We start from the raw sequence: 17,731 nt of genomic DNA on the forward strand, positions 1-17,731 counted from the left end.
ATAAGCAAAGATAAACCCATGTTGATAAACTGACCTTAACATTATCTTTGTCCTTCTGAAAGCTAGAAAATGTGCCAAAACACAGTTCCAGTTCTGAATGACCTAAAAACAATGAAATATCTTGAATTGAGGTCTCATAGAGTTTCAGAAGAATAGTAAAATTTTCTAAAGAGTTTTAGGAAGTAGAGTGGAATTGTCAACATTTTTTGTATTTTACCTCAAGAAATATTAATTATTATTATTATTATTATTATTATTATCGAGACAGAGTTTTGCTCTTGTTGCCCAGGCTGGAGTGCAGTGGTGTGATCTCAGCTCACTGAAACCTCTGTCTCCCAAGTTCAAGCGATTCTCCTGCCTCAGTCTCCTGAGTAGCTGGAATTACAGGCACCTGCCACCGCGCCTGGCTAACTTTTGTATTTTTAGTAGATAGGGGGTTTCACCATGTTGGCCAGGCTGGTCTCAAACTCCTGACCTCAGGTGATCTGCCTGCCTCAGCCTCCCAAAGTGCTGGGATTGCAAGCATGAGCCACCGTGCCCTGCCATTATTTAGTGAGATTTGGTTTATTTTATTAAGAAGACTATAATTCCTTCTTTGTTAAGTGATATCAAGAACTGGGGCCAGGCTGGTGGTTCACGCCTGTAATCCCAACACATTGGGAGACCAAGGCCTGTGGATCACCTGAGGTCAGGAGTTCAAGACCAGCCTGGCCAACATGGTGAAACCCTGTCTCTACTAAAAATACAAAACGGAGCCAGGTGTGGTGGTGCATGCCTGTAGTCCCAGCTATTTGGGAGGCTGAGACAGAAGAATCTCTTGAACCCAGGAGGGTGAGGTTGCAGGGAGCCAAGCCTGGGCAACAGACCAAGACTCCATCTAAAAAAAAAAAAAAAAAAAAAAAAACCTGTTTACATTGGCTGAGGTGAGGGAGAAGCATTTCTATGCATTCTTTCCAATTGATGGAGTGCTTCTAAATAACTGTAGTAATGTCTTAATGAACTCAGCAGCTTAGACCTAAAAAATCTCTCAATGAGGGGAGAATAATTATTTTACATTTATTTATTTATTTATTTAATTCATTTTTAGACAAAGTCTTGTCCTGTCACCCAGGCTAGAGTGTTATGGGGTTCTCCTGCCTCGGCTTCCTGAGTAGCTGGGATTACAGGTGCTGCCACCACATCCAGCTAATTTTTGTATTTTCAGTAGGGACTGGGTTTCACCGTGTTGGCCAGACTGGTCTCAAAGGTTGGTCTCAAATCTCCTGAGCTCACGTGATTCACCTGCCTCGGCCTCCCAACGTGCTGAGATTACAGGCATGAGCCACAACACCTGGCCCTATTTTACATTTAAATGATATAGATGGTTGTCAGATTTAAAAAGCAAACAAATAAAGAAAAAAAAAGTACAACATACCAGTTAAATTTAAATTTCAGATGAATGACAAATAGTTTCCTATAAGAAGGCCCCAAATGTTGCAGGGACATACTTATACTAAAAATTATTTGCTGTTTATCTGAGATTCAAATTTAACTGGATGTCATTTAACCTGTATGTCATCTAACATTCCCTATAGTGTAAACATAGGGAATGTTTTTTTTTTTATTTACTTATTTGCTTATTTAATTTCTGCTTTTACTGTAGAAACGGGGGTACATGTGCAGGTTTGTTACATAGGAATGTTGCATGATGTACAGATACCATCACCTAGGTCATAAGCATAGTACCTTACAGTTTTCTTTTCCTTTTTCCTTTTTTTTTCTTTTGAGATGGAGTCTCACACTGTTGCCCAGGCTGGAGTGCAGTGGTGCGATCTCAGCTCACTGAAACCTCTGTCTCCCAGGTTCAAGCGATTCTCCTGCCTCAGCCTCCCGAGTAGCTGGGATTATAGGCGCACACCACCATGCCAGGTTAATTCTTTGTGTTTCTAGTAGGGACGGGATTTCGCTATGTTGGTCAGGCTGGCCTCGAACTCCTGACCTCGTGATCTGCCCATCTCAGCCTCCCAAAGTGCTGGGATTATAGGCATGAGCCGCTGTGCCCGGCCTACCCTACAATTTTCAACACACGCCCTGCTCCCTCCCTCCCAACCCCTCTAGTAGTCCACAGGAGCTATTGTTCCCATATTTATGTCCATGTGTGCTCAATGTTTAGCTCCACTTATAAGTGAGAAGATGCGGTATTTATTTTCCTGCTCCTGCATTAATTTGGTTGGATTAGAGCCTGCAACTGCATCCATGTTGCTGCAAAGGACATGATTCATTCTTTTTTATGGCTCTGTAGTATTCCATAGTATGTATGTACCACATTTTCTTGATCCAGTCTACTACTGATGGGCACCTCAGTTGATTCCATGCCTTTGCTATTGCAAACAGCACAGGGATGAACATATGAGTACATGTGTCTTTTTAGTAGAATGATTTATTTTCCTCTGGGTATATACCCAGTAATGGGATTGCTGAGTCTGATGGTAGCTCTGTTACAAGTTCTTTCAGAAATCTCCAGGCTGTTTTCCAGAGTGGCTGGACTAATTTAAATTCCCTCCAACAGTGTATAAGTGTTCCCCTCTTGCCACAACCTTGCCAGCTTTTTGATATTTTTAATATTAGCCATTCTGATGAGTGTGAGATGTTATCTCGTTGTGGTTTTGATTTGCATTTCTCTGATGATTAGTGAAGTTGAACATTTTTTCACAATTGTTAGCCACTTCTATGTCTTCTTTTAAGAAATATATGTTAATGTCCTTTTCCTGTTTTTTAATTGGGTTATTTGGTTTTTGCTTGTTGATTTGTGTAAGTTCCCAGTGGATTCTGAATATTAGACCTTTATCGAATACATAGTTTGTTAATATATTCTCCCATTCTATAGGTTGTCTGTTTACTCTGTTAATAGGTTCTTTTGCTGTGCAGAAGCTCTTTAATTTACTTAGGTCCCACTTGTCCATTTCTGCTTTTGTTACAATTGCTTCTGGGGACTTAACCAAAAATTATTTGCCAAGGCCAATGTCAAGAAGAGGATTTCCTAGGTTGTCTTTTAGGACTTTTCTTACCTTTAAAAAATTGATCCATTTTTAGATACTTTTTGTATATGGTGAAAGGTAGGGGTCCAGCTTCAATCTCCTGCATATAGTTAGCCAGTTATCCCAGTACTATATTTATTTAATAGGGAGTCCTTTTGCCATCGCTGGTTTTCATCAGCCTTGTCAAAAATCAGATGGTTGTAGGTGTGAAGGTTTATTTCTGAGTTTTCTATTCTGTTCCATTGGTGTATGTGTCTTTTTTTCCACCAGCACCATGCTGTTTTGATTACTGTAGCTTTATAGCACAGTTTGAAATAGAATAGTGTGATGTCTCCAGCTTTGTTCCTTTTGCTTAGGATTTTTTTTTTTTTTTTTTGATATTTGGGCTCTTTTTCAGTTCCATGTGATTTTTAGAATAGTTTTTCCTAATTCTGTGAAGCACGATATGGAAGCACACAGTCTTCCAAGATTAAGTCAGAAAGAGATTGAAACCCTGAATAAACAAATATCGATTTCTGAAACTGGATCAGTAATAAGAGAGCTACCAATCAAAAATGAACTAACAAAAAACCCTAGACCACATAAAGTCACAGCTGAATTTTAACAGACATATGAGAAGAACTGATAGCAATTCTACAGAAACTAGAGGAGGAGGCATCTGTACATGTTTCTTGAGAATTGAAACAAGACAAGGATACCCATTCTTGCCACTCCTATTCAATATAATACTGGAAGTCCTAGCCAGAGCAATCAGGCAAGAATAAAAAATAAATGTTGTTCAAATAAGAAAAAGAAAAATAAGTCAAACTATCTCTCTTCACTGATAATGTGTTTCTATACCTAGAAAACCCTAAAGACTCCAACAAAATGCCCCCACAGCTGATAACTTTAGCAAAGTTTCAGGATACAGGATCAATGAACAAAAATTAGTAGCATTACACAGTGGCTCATGTCTGTAATCCCAGCACATTGGGAGGCCAAGACAGGTGGATCACGAGATCAAGAGATCGAGACCATCTTGGCCAACATGGTGAAACCCCATTTCTACTAAAAATACAAAAATTAGCTGGTATAGTGGTGCACTCCTGTAGTCCCAGCTACTCAGGAAGATGAGGCAGGCAAATTGCTTGAACCCAGGAGGCAGAGGTTGCAGTGAGCAGAGATCGCGCCATTGCACTCCAGCCTGGCAACAGAGTGAGACTCCATCTCAAAAGAAAAAAAGAAAAAAAAAATTGTAGCATTCTTATATACCAACAAAATCCCAGCTGTGAGTAAAATCAGGAACACAATCCCTCTTACAATAGCAACACAGAAAATGAAATACCTAAGAATACAGCTAACCAAGGAGGTTTGGCTCCGTGTCCCCACCCAAATCTCATCTCAAATTGTAAGCTACTAATCAAAAACAAACAAACAAAAATCCCTAGACCAGATAGAGTCACAGCTGAATTTTAACAGACATATGAGAAGAACTGATAGCAATCCTACAGAAACTAGAGGAGAAGGCATCTTTACATGTTTCTTGAAAATTGAAACAAGACAAGGATCCCCACATATCGAGGGAGGGAGGTGATTGGATCATGGCAGTGGTTTCCCATGCTGTTCTCATGATAGTGAGTGAGTTCTCATAAGATTTGATGGTTTTATAGGTGTTTGACAGTTCCTCCTTCACAGGCTCATACTCCCTTCTGTGGCCTTGTTGAAGAAGGTGCTTGCTCCCTTTTGTCTTCTGCCATGCTTGTAGGGATCCTGAGGCCTCCAAGCCATGCTTCCTGTTAAGCCTGCAGAACTGTAAGTCAATTAAACGTCTTTCCTTAATAATTACCTAGTCTCAGGTAGTATTCTTTATAGCAGTGTGAGAATGGACTAATACAGATGTGAAAAATCTCTACAAGAAGAACTACAAAACACTACTGAAAGAAATCAGAGACGACAGAAACTAATGAAAAAATATTCCATGCTCATGGATTGAAAGACTCAATATTATAAAAACAGTCATACCACCCAAAGTAATTTACAAATCCAATGCTATTCCTATAAAGTCTTATATTTTTAAAATGTTAAAAGAAAAATATAGCCCACTATGTAACTGTTAGATTTATGAATACATTATTAGAAATATTTTCAAGGGATCAAATAAAATGTGTCGCTTGTAAAGAAATTGCTCTTAAATTAATCATGAAATTTAACACAAAAGCAACGAATTATGTTCCAAAAATAGTAAAGCAGAATGAGAGTAATTAATTGATTAGGAAGTAAAATTGATGAATATATTTTATATGTTATCTTTTCTTTCTGCGTATGAGAAAGAATAAGTAGGAGAGAGGGAGGGAGAGAGAGAGATTGAATTGATGGAAGTTGTGGGGGAATATAGGGAAGATTTTGTAAAATCTGGTTTCATATGGGAAAACAAACTGTGCTTGAGCACTTAATAAGGGGAAAAAATGCCTTTGAATCCCCATACACAATAATACTGGAGGAAAAGGAAGAGTAAATGATGAATAATGCCGAATTCCAGGCAACGCACGAGGTAGAGAGCCCATTACAGTTTAGTGGTCAAATACTTGTTTTCCTTTAAGTCACTAATATGGAAACACTTTTAAGCATTATTTTAAACAATAACAAATTACTGTTGTCTTTAATAACTATCATTGGAACAGTAATTTATATATACATACATACATTAAACTGTACATTAAAGGAAACTCAATGTTTTATATCTGAAATAAGAAAAAATGAATCAAGGGTCAGTTAAAATTTTGTTAGAGTCAAATGCTTTCTTACCTTTGACCTGAGTTATTTTACTTTGCATAAGAAATCTCCTTCTACCACATGGCCCTGGATATGTCCATAGGTTAAAGTAGTATCCTGCACCCTGGCAACCTAACTTATCTAAGTGCAGTTTTATCTACACATGACTAAAATGATAATGTTTCCTTAAGTAAACCTCTTCCCACTATCAATCAAATCAAGACAAAATCCCAACCCTGTCTTTCCTAGGACACTTCACAGTATTCCAACCTACCCTGGAGCCTTAGCTCCAGCTACTTCCCCACTTGCAACCCATGAGGCAATCGAGTTGAAATTACTCACAAACTTCTGAAGCCTGTTACTTTCCTATCCCTCTGTTGTTGTTCTTGACAGACTCATCACTTGGACCTTTCTCCCAGATACCACTTTTTCTTATAGAAATTTTCACTTTTGTTTTATGGCATAAATTGAATTTCTTTTTATCACATGGATTATTTCCTGATCAATAATCCCAGTTGTTCTCCTTCCCTACTTTTATTTCTCACTTTATTCCTTAAGGTTGTTTAACATATTTGCACTGATTCATCACTGTTTGGTTATTTGGCCTCCCCAGTACGGCATTAAAACCTTTGATAGAAGTGGTCTATGATTTGCTCATCCATCTTCAGGACCCTCAGTATGACTTCGATAGTACCTTGGAATCTAATGGTTCCATAAAGATTTGTTTAATCATATTTGTGAAATCCCAGAGTTTTATGGTTTCTGATTAATGACTTACATTTTGGGTGATAATTTACTTCCACATTCATATGTTGTCAGGCTTGTCACTTGCCAGAATGAAGTAAGTGAACCACTGAAACATGACTTCAGTGATTAGAGTCAACAACTTGTATTAATGAATAATCAAAATGGCCAATTAGAATAAAACAGGCTAGAAGTGGTTTGGTAATTTTAGGTGCCTCAACTCCAGCTGAATGCTTATGAAACAATCAACTTCTCAGAATCAGAAAGTAGGATTCAAAGGACTCAACATTCTGTATGACTTTTGAAAGTGAAAAAGAAATAATTATAGTTCACTTTATAGTTTTTTTTCTGGTTTAGTGGAAACTAGGATAGCTGAGAAATAAAGTCTCAATTTGAGAGATTTTAAAGGTTTTTATCTTTGCTACTAGAAAGGAAGGAAATGTATTTCTTTAAAATGAAAACTTAGCTGTAGAAGAAAACAAGAAAAATTGCAAAAGGCAGGGAAATTACAGAATCTACAATTTTGGGTGTTCATTATTTTCCACTATCCCCATTCAATAACCCTGAAATTAGGTGACAATAAGAGGTGCTTTCTGTGACAAGTACGTCAGTTCTTATTAGATTTCCAATAGTCATTTAGATTTGGCATGGCCCCAAAATGCCCCAAAACGCTATACCTTGTTTTATTTCCAAAGTCATATAAATGTTTTAAAACCATTCCTGATATAATGAACTTTGTAAATAGTAGGTGATATCTGTGTCTCCTCCAACAGACCCTGTCTTTACATCTTTTTACAGATCTTTACATCTTTATCTGCATTGATGAAGAATGAGGTTATTAGTCTGATAGAGAAAGACAATCTAATTCAGAAGAATCATCCTGTTTATCAGAGAAACTATTCTCACAGAATCTCAAAATGCCCCTCTCACCTGGACATTTTAAAAGCCCGATCCTTCCTTCAAAGTCCAGTTTAACTCCCATACTCTTCAAAAAGACATTTCTCACCTTTTCACTCCTTGGTGATGACTCCCTAAATTGAACACCTGCTATATGATATTTGTCATTTAACATGACCTGGTAGATTTTATTACCTTTTCTGGTGGTCTGGTCTTTGTAATCATAAATAAGGTCCTTACACTCAGGGACTTTTAGCATAGTGCTCCAAGTATAATGGGACACTGTCAATATATCCATATATGTTAGTGGTTTTAATACAGATGATTATACCAAAGTCTATGGAACTCCTGCTTATTCCCTTTCACCGTATCAAACAGGGGGAGACAGTAGGCAGTCTTAAATTTCTGCTGAATGAATAAATAATTTTTCAAACAATATAGACATTTGTGAATTCTAAATATAAATACAAGATAACCAGACTCAGATGTCAGTAACCTAACCTATCATTTTTCTAAGTTCACTCCTTCAAACAGTAGTCTCAAAAATGTTTTCATTGTAAATGTATATTTGAGAAATACAGTGTAGCATACCATCTAACCATTTGTAATGCACATTTTCATATTAAAAGTCCTCAGAAATCCAAGTATGAACACATTTTAAACCCAGCATTTAACTCATAATTTCCTAAATGTATTGAACCGTGTAACCTTATCATCATGTCTTAAAATTACTGTTACTTGAATCATACTTTGGGAAACAAATTGAAATAGCCCTTTGGAACAGAATCTAACACTTATCTTCAGCAGAAGTGGGTGGTGGATGGGAAACTGCTCAGCTAAAGATGTGGAGGCATTTTCTCACAGAACATATCAGTCTATTGTCATCTTCCTATACTCTCTAGTAGTACTCGACCTGCAGCATTAATTTCATAGCTTTTATTTAAATAATTAAAAGCTAGGCACACTGCTATTCTCAAGAAAGCATGTTTTATTTATATTTTATATATTATATACATATTTAACAGTGATGCTGTGAGCAAGATGGCTTTTTTCTCAAGGCTAATGTAAGTAAAAAGGCTAAGTGTAGGCTGGCACAAGTTGGAAGAGTTGTTATGAAACAATATTAAAAGTCATTTTGTCACCAAAAATATAGTTAAGTTTCTGAATGTATTTTCCTATCATCTAATATTTAAGGAAAAATAAAAATATCCCTCCTATATTCAAGTATCCAGAATTTATATATTTTATACCAAATCACATGAGATCTTTGTCTCCTACCTAATTTTTAAAAATTGTTGTTGTTTGTCACATACCGTAAAGCCAAGGACATAAGTATAATCGTTGTGAGGGGCCAAGGGCTTTTGCCCAGTGTTAATCAAGAAGCTTGTAGTCCTGTTTGATCTTGGCAACTATGTTGGAACCCTGAGGGAAGCCACCCTGAGAATGAAGTAAGCATGAGAACTGAAGAGGGAAGATACAAAAATAACAGGATTTTTGCCCTAATAAAATTTTGACTAAAGTCTTTCCTACTTTTGGATTTATATTACAGAAGATAATGCATCTTCTTTAAGATTTAGTCAGTGTTTTCTGCCACTTACAAAATAAAAATAAACAAAAAATAATTGGTACAGTATCTGGTCCTAAGAGGGGCATCACGTAAATAACAATAATACAGAATGAACTGAATACAGTGAAGACATGTCCTACATCCCAGGCTCTGAGGCTGTCCATCATTGTAATGTGCTTAGGCAATACTTGCTTCAGATGTTGCCTGGCTCCAGTCAGGTACTCAGATTATGTTCTCACTGAGGCTCTAGCTCTAGGATACTTACTAGGGAAATTCAGGATTTTTAAAATAGGTGTACATCAGTGAGGATGCCAGAAGGAAACAGATGACACACTCAGCTGAAAATCTGAGAATTTAATGAAGATATGTTTTGCATAAGTATGGACAGGATTAATGGAACCAACTGAGGATCTGAGACACATAGGTGTTGACAAGAATAGGAAGCCATTAGCCTCTTTGGGCTGCAGGGCTGAAAGGAAGAAACAGTATTACCATAGGGCAGAGAAAGTGAAAGCTATGGAGGAACACAATTATTGTGGGAACTGCAGCAAACCTGATTCAGAGGAGGGGTAGAAATACTCCATCTTCTCCCTCCTCCCATGCTCCAGTCCCCAAGAGATTAATCCTCCTGATCAAATCACAACTGTTTCTTTTTTATTGATCCATAATAGATTTACATATTTTCAGGGTACATGTGATAACTTAACACATGCATATAATTTGTAAAGATCAAATTTGTATAATTGGGATATCCATCACCTTAAATAATTGTGTTTATACTAGAAACATTCAAATTTTTCTCTTCTAGTTATTTTGAGCTATACAATGGATTATTGTAAATCATAATCACTCAGACTAATTTATCAAACACGAGCTGTTATTTTTTCTACCATAGTCCATATGTGTACTCCACCAAGATCTACAAAATGAAAAAAACTTGGGGATATAAGTGGCTTGTTTGAAGGCATTTTGGATGATTTTGATCTAAGATTCCTATGTGATATGTGTGTTGTTATCGTTTTTGATTTTCCCTTAAATAAGATTCTAGGTCTGATTATCAGGATAAAATCTTAATGAGTTCTCTTATGGGCTTGTCTCACTTGATTGTCAAATACATACTTGTCACAACTCTGCCGGCCAGATGATGAGGAAACAGAAGTGACATCAGAATGTTGTGTGGTACATTGAGAAAGGTCAGGATTTAAAACAAAATTACTTTGAGGGCCCTTCAGAACACTATCCCTAGAAGCTGGGGACATGGGACAAAGAATACAGGCAGAGTGTTAGTCTGTAGCAACCAAGGCAGTAAGCTTCTGTGTGTATAGAACTTCATTCTGCCTTCCTACCTGTCTCCATCCCAGGTTCAGACAAAAACTTAAACCCCTGTGTGGATCAATAATGGTGATCCAGAATGAAGACTAGACCCCAAGCTAAGCATAAGGAAAAAAAAGACCCTACTTATTTAGAACTTTTGAGCTAAATTTTCACCAAAAGAGTCTAAGAAATAAAAATAGAAAAAAAGAGTAACTGGTGGAAAGAAATGGAGAGAAAGTAAAAGGATATATAAAGCAAGATGTTGGTACAAATTAAAATATGGTAGCAGGAAGAAGTGTAAAATTACCACAGACAGATATTTGTGCTTTGTAAACTGTAATAGACTAAATAAATGTGAGTTATTTAAAAATGCTATATGTCAATTTTCCTTCTAATGATTATCTTCATTATATGTCTGATAGTACATGTCTCCTTGCTATTGCTGTTGGTTAAATAAAATCAAATTTTAAAGTGGGGTTATATGAATTCAGAGAATTAAATCCAAATTTTTCTAATATAAAGGGTATCCAGAAAACATAAAAATTTTAAATTATTCTCTGAACATCTAGGCCTATTGTTAAAAATAGAGCTGTGGAAGCTTGAATGCAAAATTAAAATTCCTGAATTTGAGATAGCCAAGTGACTCCTTAAAGAGATTGTCAAATTTTCACCACTTACTAGGTGTGTGACATTGGGAAAGCACTTTCTCTGACCTCACTTTTTGTATCCATAAAATAGAGATAATATTTTCCTGTACTTACTATGGATGTTACGAAGCTAAATGAATGAATACATATAAGGCATGTAGAACAATGCCTGACTCAGGTCTCAATAACTGGTACTGATTGTATTCTATGGAAGATTCTCATTGCAAAACAATCACCTCTCAATCATCTGCTCAAATAATGAAGAAACTGCATTGTTAATACTATTAAGAATATTTTGTGTAACTATTAAATAGGTTTCTATGTTAACAGTTATACCTAAAATGTGAGTGTAAGACTCTAAAATTCCATTACAAAACTGAAAATAAAACCACACTGGGAAATCTGGTTCAGCAGAATTTGACATTTTCCCCGACTTCTCTCATGCCCCAAACCATTTCCCTTTCAAACTCATGTAAAACTTAATCAGTTGCATGTGAAATTAGATTCTTCTTCTAAATATGGTTCTTTAAACTTCACTGGGGTGGAGAAATCATTTAAATAATTTGATTTGCCCTGCATTCCCCCTCTAGATTCAGCTGTTTTTAAAATCTATTTTACACACTGTCAATAAGAACTGGAAAGCATGATGCCTTCCTGATTTATTGAATGAGGATTCTTGAATCATCTGTCTATGCACAGAACTTCAACTCAATGAGCAGATATGCTCTTTTTAACAAAACCAAAACATGTTTTCAGCATAGTCCCTGCTTTACAGAAGCCACAACTTTATTCCCTCCAGCACTATTTCTACTCCCCTATGGTTAAGGTCTGTCACGTTATGTTATAATTGTCTCTTTGCTTCTGTGCCTCCTCTGTTAGACTATAGGTTCTATGAAAGTTTTATTCATTTCTCATTCACATTGCTAAATATTTCCTTTATATGACATTAGTAAATTATATCTATATTATATATATAAATGAATACATGACCAGTTTACTCATTTCATGAGACATGAAATGTATTTGAGAATAAAATTCATATTCCTGACCTTAAAACTGCCAGATGTTTTGGATTATCCTCAGAGACTTGAGGAGGAAGGACTTTTAAAATAATTTTACAAAATACATGAAGAAATTTCTTACAAAATATTTTTATATGCACGTAACCAAGGGTTAATATAAGACACATATAATGCTAGCATTCACTAGAGGCTCATTTCTCTGTAGCTGCCACGTGCCTAGCCTACATCTTTTAAAATCCAATCCATCCATTTCCTAAGTTTCCTTTTTTTTCCTATGGCTAAGATTACAATCTATCATTTAGAGAGAATGTGACACCTAGATAAAAGCAAGTATATAAAAAGGAATCGAAACTGATGCAGAAGGAAAAAAGTACAAATAGGCTGCAATTCTGTTAGTTAAAATGACATGGTTGGAAGCTGAGAAGATGGCACAGAAAAAAAAAAGAAAAACTTTTTAGGTCATTTTTATCAAGTGACTTGTAGTTGTAGGAATGTGAAAACATGTCAAAAATAATCATATTTTCCAAGTTCATTGTTCTAAAATCCTTCCTCCTTCCTCTCTGATATTCAATATATTTGTTAAAATACTCATGCTTTAGTTTGAAATCAATTTTATATTTGTTTTAAAGATAATAATATCCAAGCACCTCCTACTATGTGAAATGTTTAATCACAAACCAGTCAGTCTTTGTATTATCCTCAAGTCATAATTATCATGTACTTTTAGTACATGGAGTACCTATTGCTTTACACAGATATACCGAGCAAAAGCATACTTATATGGCAAGTGACAAACTAATCTCAAAGTGATCCTCACTACTGAATGCTAAACATTTCTCTTCTTGTTTCATGTGTGTGATGAAATAAAGCACAAGGGAATCAGCAGATGCGAGTTCTCATCCCGGTTCCATCACTGGCATCATCAGGTCTCCTTCTCTGGACCACAGTTTTCTCATCTGAAAAATAAAAGAACTTGGACTAGCTTCTTTTTAATGTCATTTTCTTCATACTTATATAATTCTTCCTGTTAAGGTCTTATTTGAAAAATAAGAAATGAAAAGGCCACATCTATGATAAATGCCTTAATGGATATTTTAGAATATTTTATTAGTTGCAGTTATTTCTGCAATTAATATAGCAAATAAAGTAGAGTAAGATAGCCTCTTAATATTAGTAATGTGTTCGACTATGTTAAATAAAAAATCATTGGGCTAATCTTATTGTACTATTTGTGAAGGAAAAAAAAAAATAGTACGGTTTGGTTTTCCCTGTACTGGAGCTTGTCCTTCTCTTTTGAAGAGAGATGTTTCTTAACTCTCAGCAGCATACGTGCTTGTATAACTTAACAGATGACAAGGGCAGTTCCCCCGCAATTCTGTGCATTTTTAGCAGTGCAAAATTTTAGTTGGTGGAAATTCTAGGTATGAAAGTTGTTATTTTGTCTTTAGGACACCTTAACAATAAAAAGAAAGAACGAACCAAAAGTCAGGCAGGCTTTCAACTAAACCATTAATGTCTGCTGTTGGCTAGAATTATACTTAACCCAGGGAAACTTTATTTACTAATTCCTTAGCATTTGCTTTTATTGCCTTCAGGTTTCTAATAGTATATTTATTGATGTGTGCCTCATATGTTTGGGTGACTTCTTAAAAGAAGGTTTTGTATCGATGTGTAAGCTGGCCATTTAAAACTGAGATGGTTATGATTTTATGCAATTTTAAAATCATAACTATGAATCATAATTGCAAAACACAAGACAGTATATGCTGCAAAAATATATATGTGTTTAGTAGCTCAAAAGGAATAAAAGTTTCAAACAATACAACAGATGAAAAATACATTGTGAAGAAGGAAGGAAGAAAGAAAGGGAAAGAGGGAGACTTGGAGAGAGGGAGGGAGGAAGTGCGGAATAGGGAAGGAAGGAGAGAAAGAGGAAGGTATCATATCTTAGGCATGTGCTAGGCACTGAATAAATGTCAGTTAATCTTTCTCTGCTAGTTTGAAGTATATGAAATTAGTGATATTATTTTTATCTGCAAAAATCCCCACAATTTTCATATGGTTCAACTTAGCATATTCAAAATTATTTTTTCAAGATTTGTCTTTGTATCAGACTAGTGGTGAAAGAGTCAAGTGCAAGGCAATGTCCTCTGGAATAGACAATGCTGACAGGTCAGGCCTTCTTAGATGGCCAGTCCTAGCTGGTTCAATCCACCAACCAGGTAGGGCATCTTCTCTGCTAAGGACCAGAAGCAAATGAGTAGCTGTTTTTCACAAGGTGTATAATTGTTCACTGCAAAAGGGATGTCCTTGCTTTAAAACCCTTGCCATCTGTGTTGCGATTTGTCCTTTGGGGCATATAAAACCTATATGCCGTGCTTCCGCCACTGATATATCTAATACCATGGGGTTTACCAGAACATATAGACAAAGTGGCAAGCCTCCAAAATTTAGAACTGATGCAGAGCCTATTACTGAGCCCCAAATAGCAGCATTTTATGACATCAATATGTAGGTTAGAATAACATTCAAATGTGTGGACTATGATGCTTCTAGTTCCAGTGAGGCTCACCTAGCATTGTGCATCCTTTTACCTGATAGATAACGTAAACTGTAATAATTTGGCCTTTATTTTGGATAAATTCCAAAATGATGCCAAATGTTGGTTGCATTCCCCATAAGTTCAGTTGTGCATGGTTTATAACATTTGAAGGAGTTCTTTCTTTAGGATTTAGAGGAGAAAAGACTCTGATCATTTCAGAAACTAAATAAAACTTTTAGTACATAAATATATTTTATAACTATAATTAGTTATAAAATGTCTAAATTAACAGTTAAGTAAATACATGTACATATTTATATTCATACCTAATTATAAATTGTATATAAAATATAAATGTGTAATGAATTACATTTGTGCTTAAAGAAATTGTTATATGTATATAATTAATGTATATAATTAATGTATTAATGCATATAATATAATATGTATATAATTAACTTAGACACATGTTTTTATTTTTATTTTCAAATTGTCTACCTTAATCTATAACAATTGAAAATATTTAAGCAAAGAGATACAAAATATAATTAAGTATAATTTTTACATTAAATGAGGGTCACAAAAATTATGAATTAGAAGCTCTTTTGAACTCAAAAATATTAAGAAAAAAGCATAAAGACAAGCCACAAGTTTCTACTATAATAAACCAAAAAAAAGAAAAAAAACACATGTTGTCCCCCCAGAGAATTACACAACTTTGTAAGAAAATTATATGCAAGATCATGGTCTTTGTCCTCATTTTTTGTCCCCCTTTATTTTTACACCCAAGGCAAGAATCATACCCCTAGACCAATGAGCTGGCACACTCTTCCTTCCTTCCCTCCTTCCTTCCTCTCCATCTCTCTTCCTTTCTTTCTTTCTCTCTTTCTTTCTCTCTCTCTCTTTCTTTCCATTTCTTTCCTTCCTTCCTTCTTTCCTTCCTTCCTTGCTTCCTTCCTTCCTTCCTTCTTTCTTTCTGAGTCCCACTCAGTTGTCAAGCTAGAATGCAGTGGCACAATCTCAGCTCACGGCCACCTCCACCTCCCGGGTTCAAGCAATTTTCCTGCATCAGCCTCCGGAGTAGCTGGTATGCACCACCACACCCAGCTAATATTTGTATTTTTAGTAGAGATGAGAGTTTCACCATGTTGGCCAGGCTGGTCTCAAACTCCTGACCTCAGGTGATCCACCTACCTCCGTCTCCTAAAGCGTTGAGATTACAGGTATGAGCCACTGTGCCCGTCCTACCTTCTTTCTTTTTATTCCCAAATCATGTGGTCCAATTCTTGTGCCCTATGCTGACATTTCCTGTTAGCAGTAAAGGACCTCAGATTCCCTCTATGCACTCAGAGAGATCTTTCATTACAATATGAGCACTTTCTTACTACTGTGTTTTTCTTTATCCATTTCACCTTGTGCATTTCCTGACATTCTGTTTTCTCTTTTATATCCATCTCCTGCTGTTGTCAGCATAGATTCTCAATGTTCTTAATGTTTCTTTTCTCTTCAGCCATATTTTAAGCCGTTTTCTTAGCATTTTAGGCTCTGCATTGAGGTCTCCAAATGACTACAAAACCAGTGATCTTCCTGGTCAACAATAACTTTATTGTTCACTTATATTTTTGTCTTGTTGACCACCTTGCCTAGATCCCCAGATGCTATAAACTTACCGGTTTAACTTCAGCCAGTTATGATGCTAATTGTAATCAATTCAAAAGTAGTCTCTGAAAACTTCCCATTAGCAGGCTACTCTGTTCTAACCTATGAATCTTTATGTGTCTATATAGTTTGCCTTTACAAAGCAGAAAGTCTTCTTTTCTTCACATCGTTGTGATTTGAGAAAGAAAGAAATCATTTCTGAGAGAAGGAAAGTGAGGCCGACTGTCCTCTGGAGAAAAAAGTCCTTTTCCAATGGTGTTTTCTTCTATCTCTTTTAAAATTTCTTGATGATTTCCAGGCTCATAGAAAAAGCTTTTGTAGCCAGCTGTGGCAGTATGTATCTGTCCTGGATTGAAGTAACTCCTTGCACAATAAAGGCAGCCTGACCACTGAGAGATACGTTCAATACTTTTCCAATTCTCCAGCTCCTCTGTCATTCCATCTCTACTTCTCAAATATAGCTACTGCAGTACGTAAAGTAATGGTTCCAGAATTCACACACAGTTTGTTGTAGCTCATGGTAAAAAATGAAGAAATGAACTATGTAAATAAATTCTTTAAAATCAAAACTGTTAAAAGACCAAAGGATAATTCAATCATTCAGTAGGAAGTGGTTGTCTGACCAAATCAAATTCATATATAAATCTGTGATTATAAATCAAGAGATCTATCAATGTCAAATAAAATATGTAGAGAGAAATCTCTAAATTTACAATTTTACTTGGGATAGATGAATCATAATTCAGGGCATACACACAGACCAGGTGGTCTTCGGTATGTCCAAAGAACAAACAGGAGCTTGGAAGTTTTATAGAAAGAAGAGCTCTGTTTGGTGAGTGACGATGTTGGGTAAAACCACTCTTAAAGTTGTAGCAGGTTGTTTCAGAAGCCATTAGGTAAAACTGTTTCAGGTTACAGCATGCAGTTCTAGCAACCAGGCTTGCAGAAAATTACACTCTTGGAGCAATGTTAAGTGCCGTGAATGCTTTCCCCCGCTGGCTTCTCAACTCTTTTTTATTTGAGTATGATAAGACTTGAGTCTCCAACTCATATGATCAATTTTCACAGATCCTTGAATTTTAAAAAGCAGGATTATAAATATGGACATCTATTCATGTAAATGACTTGACTACTTTTTGGGGGATTTAGATGTGACTATAATTTTATAGTATATGAAGCCAATTAACTTAGTATCTTAATTCATATAAATTCTAGTTAATGTCCCTTCAGCTTCCATGAAGTTAGTCAACAATCATTTTTGGAACACCTACCATATGTCAGGCTTCCAGACTGTAGATTCAAGGATTATAAAGATGTACAATACATGATATTTGTTTGCACAGAACCTCAATCTTTCTGAGAAACTAAATGCATCTTATAATATACACTTTCAGAATACTATACTGATAAAATATGCACAAAGGCTATTAAAGCATTCCTCAAGACAGTACCAGCTTTTCCTGATGAATCCAGAAATGCTCCAGTGTGGAAGTGTACACTTCCACAGCACATACTAGAATAACATAATAGTTCTTTTCCAGAAAACTAGGATTAAAATGCAACCATTTGAA

The 17,731-nt window shown here is 35.8% G+C and overlaps 1 long non-coding RNA gene across 1 annotated transcript in view; it reads left to right on the forward strand.

The window, feature by feature from the left end:
- Positions 1–17,731, forward strand: part of LOC105511669 — a 43,364-nt gene that overhangs the window by 14,133 nt on the left and 11,500 nt on the right. The window contains exon 3 of the long non-coding RNA XR_001001749.1: positions 4,692–4,808. This is a non-coding gene — a long non-coding RNA (uncharacterized LOC105511669). The remainder of the gene's footprint in view (positions 1–4,691; positions 4,809–17,731) is intronic.

Source organism: Colobus angolensis, unplaced genomic scaffold (assembly GCF_000951035.1).
Source record: "Colobus angolensis palliatus isolate OR3802 unplaced genomic scaffold, Cang.pa_1.0 Scaffold202, whole genome shotgun sequence".
Taxonomy (NCBI): Eukaryota; Metazoa; Chordata; class Mammalia; order Primates; family Cercopithecidae; genus Colobus; species Colobus angolensis.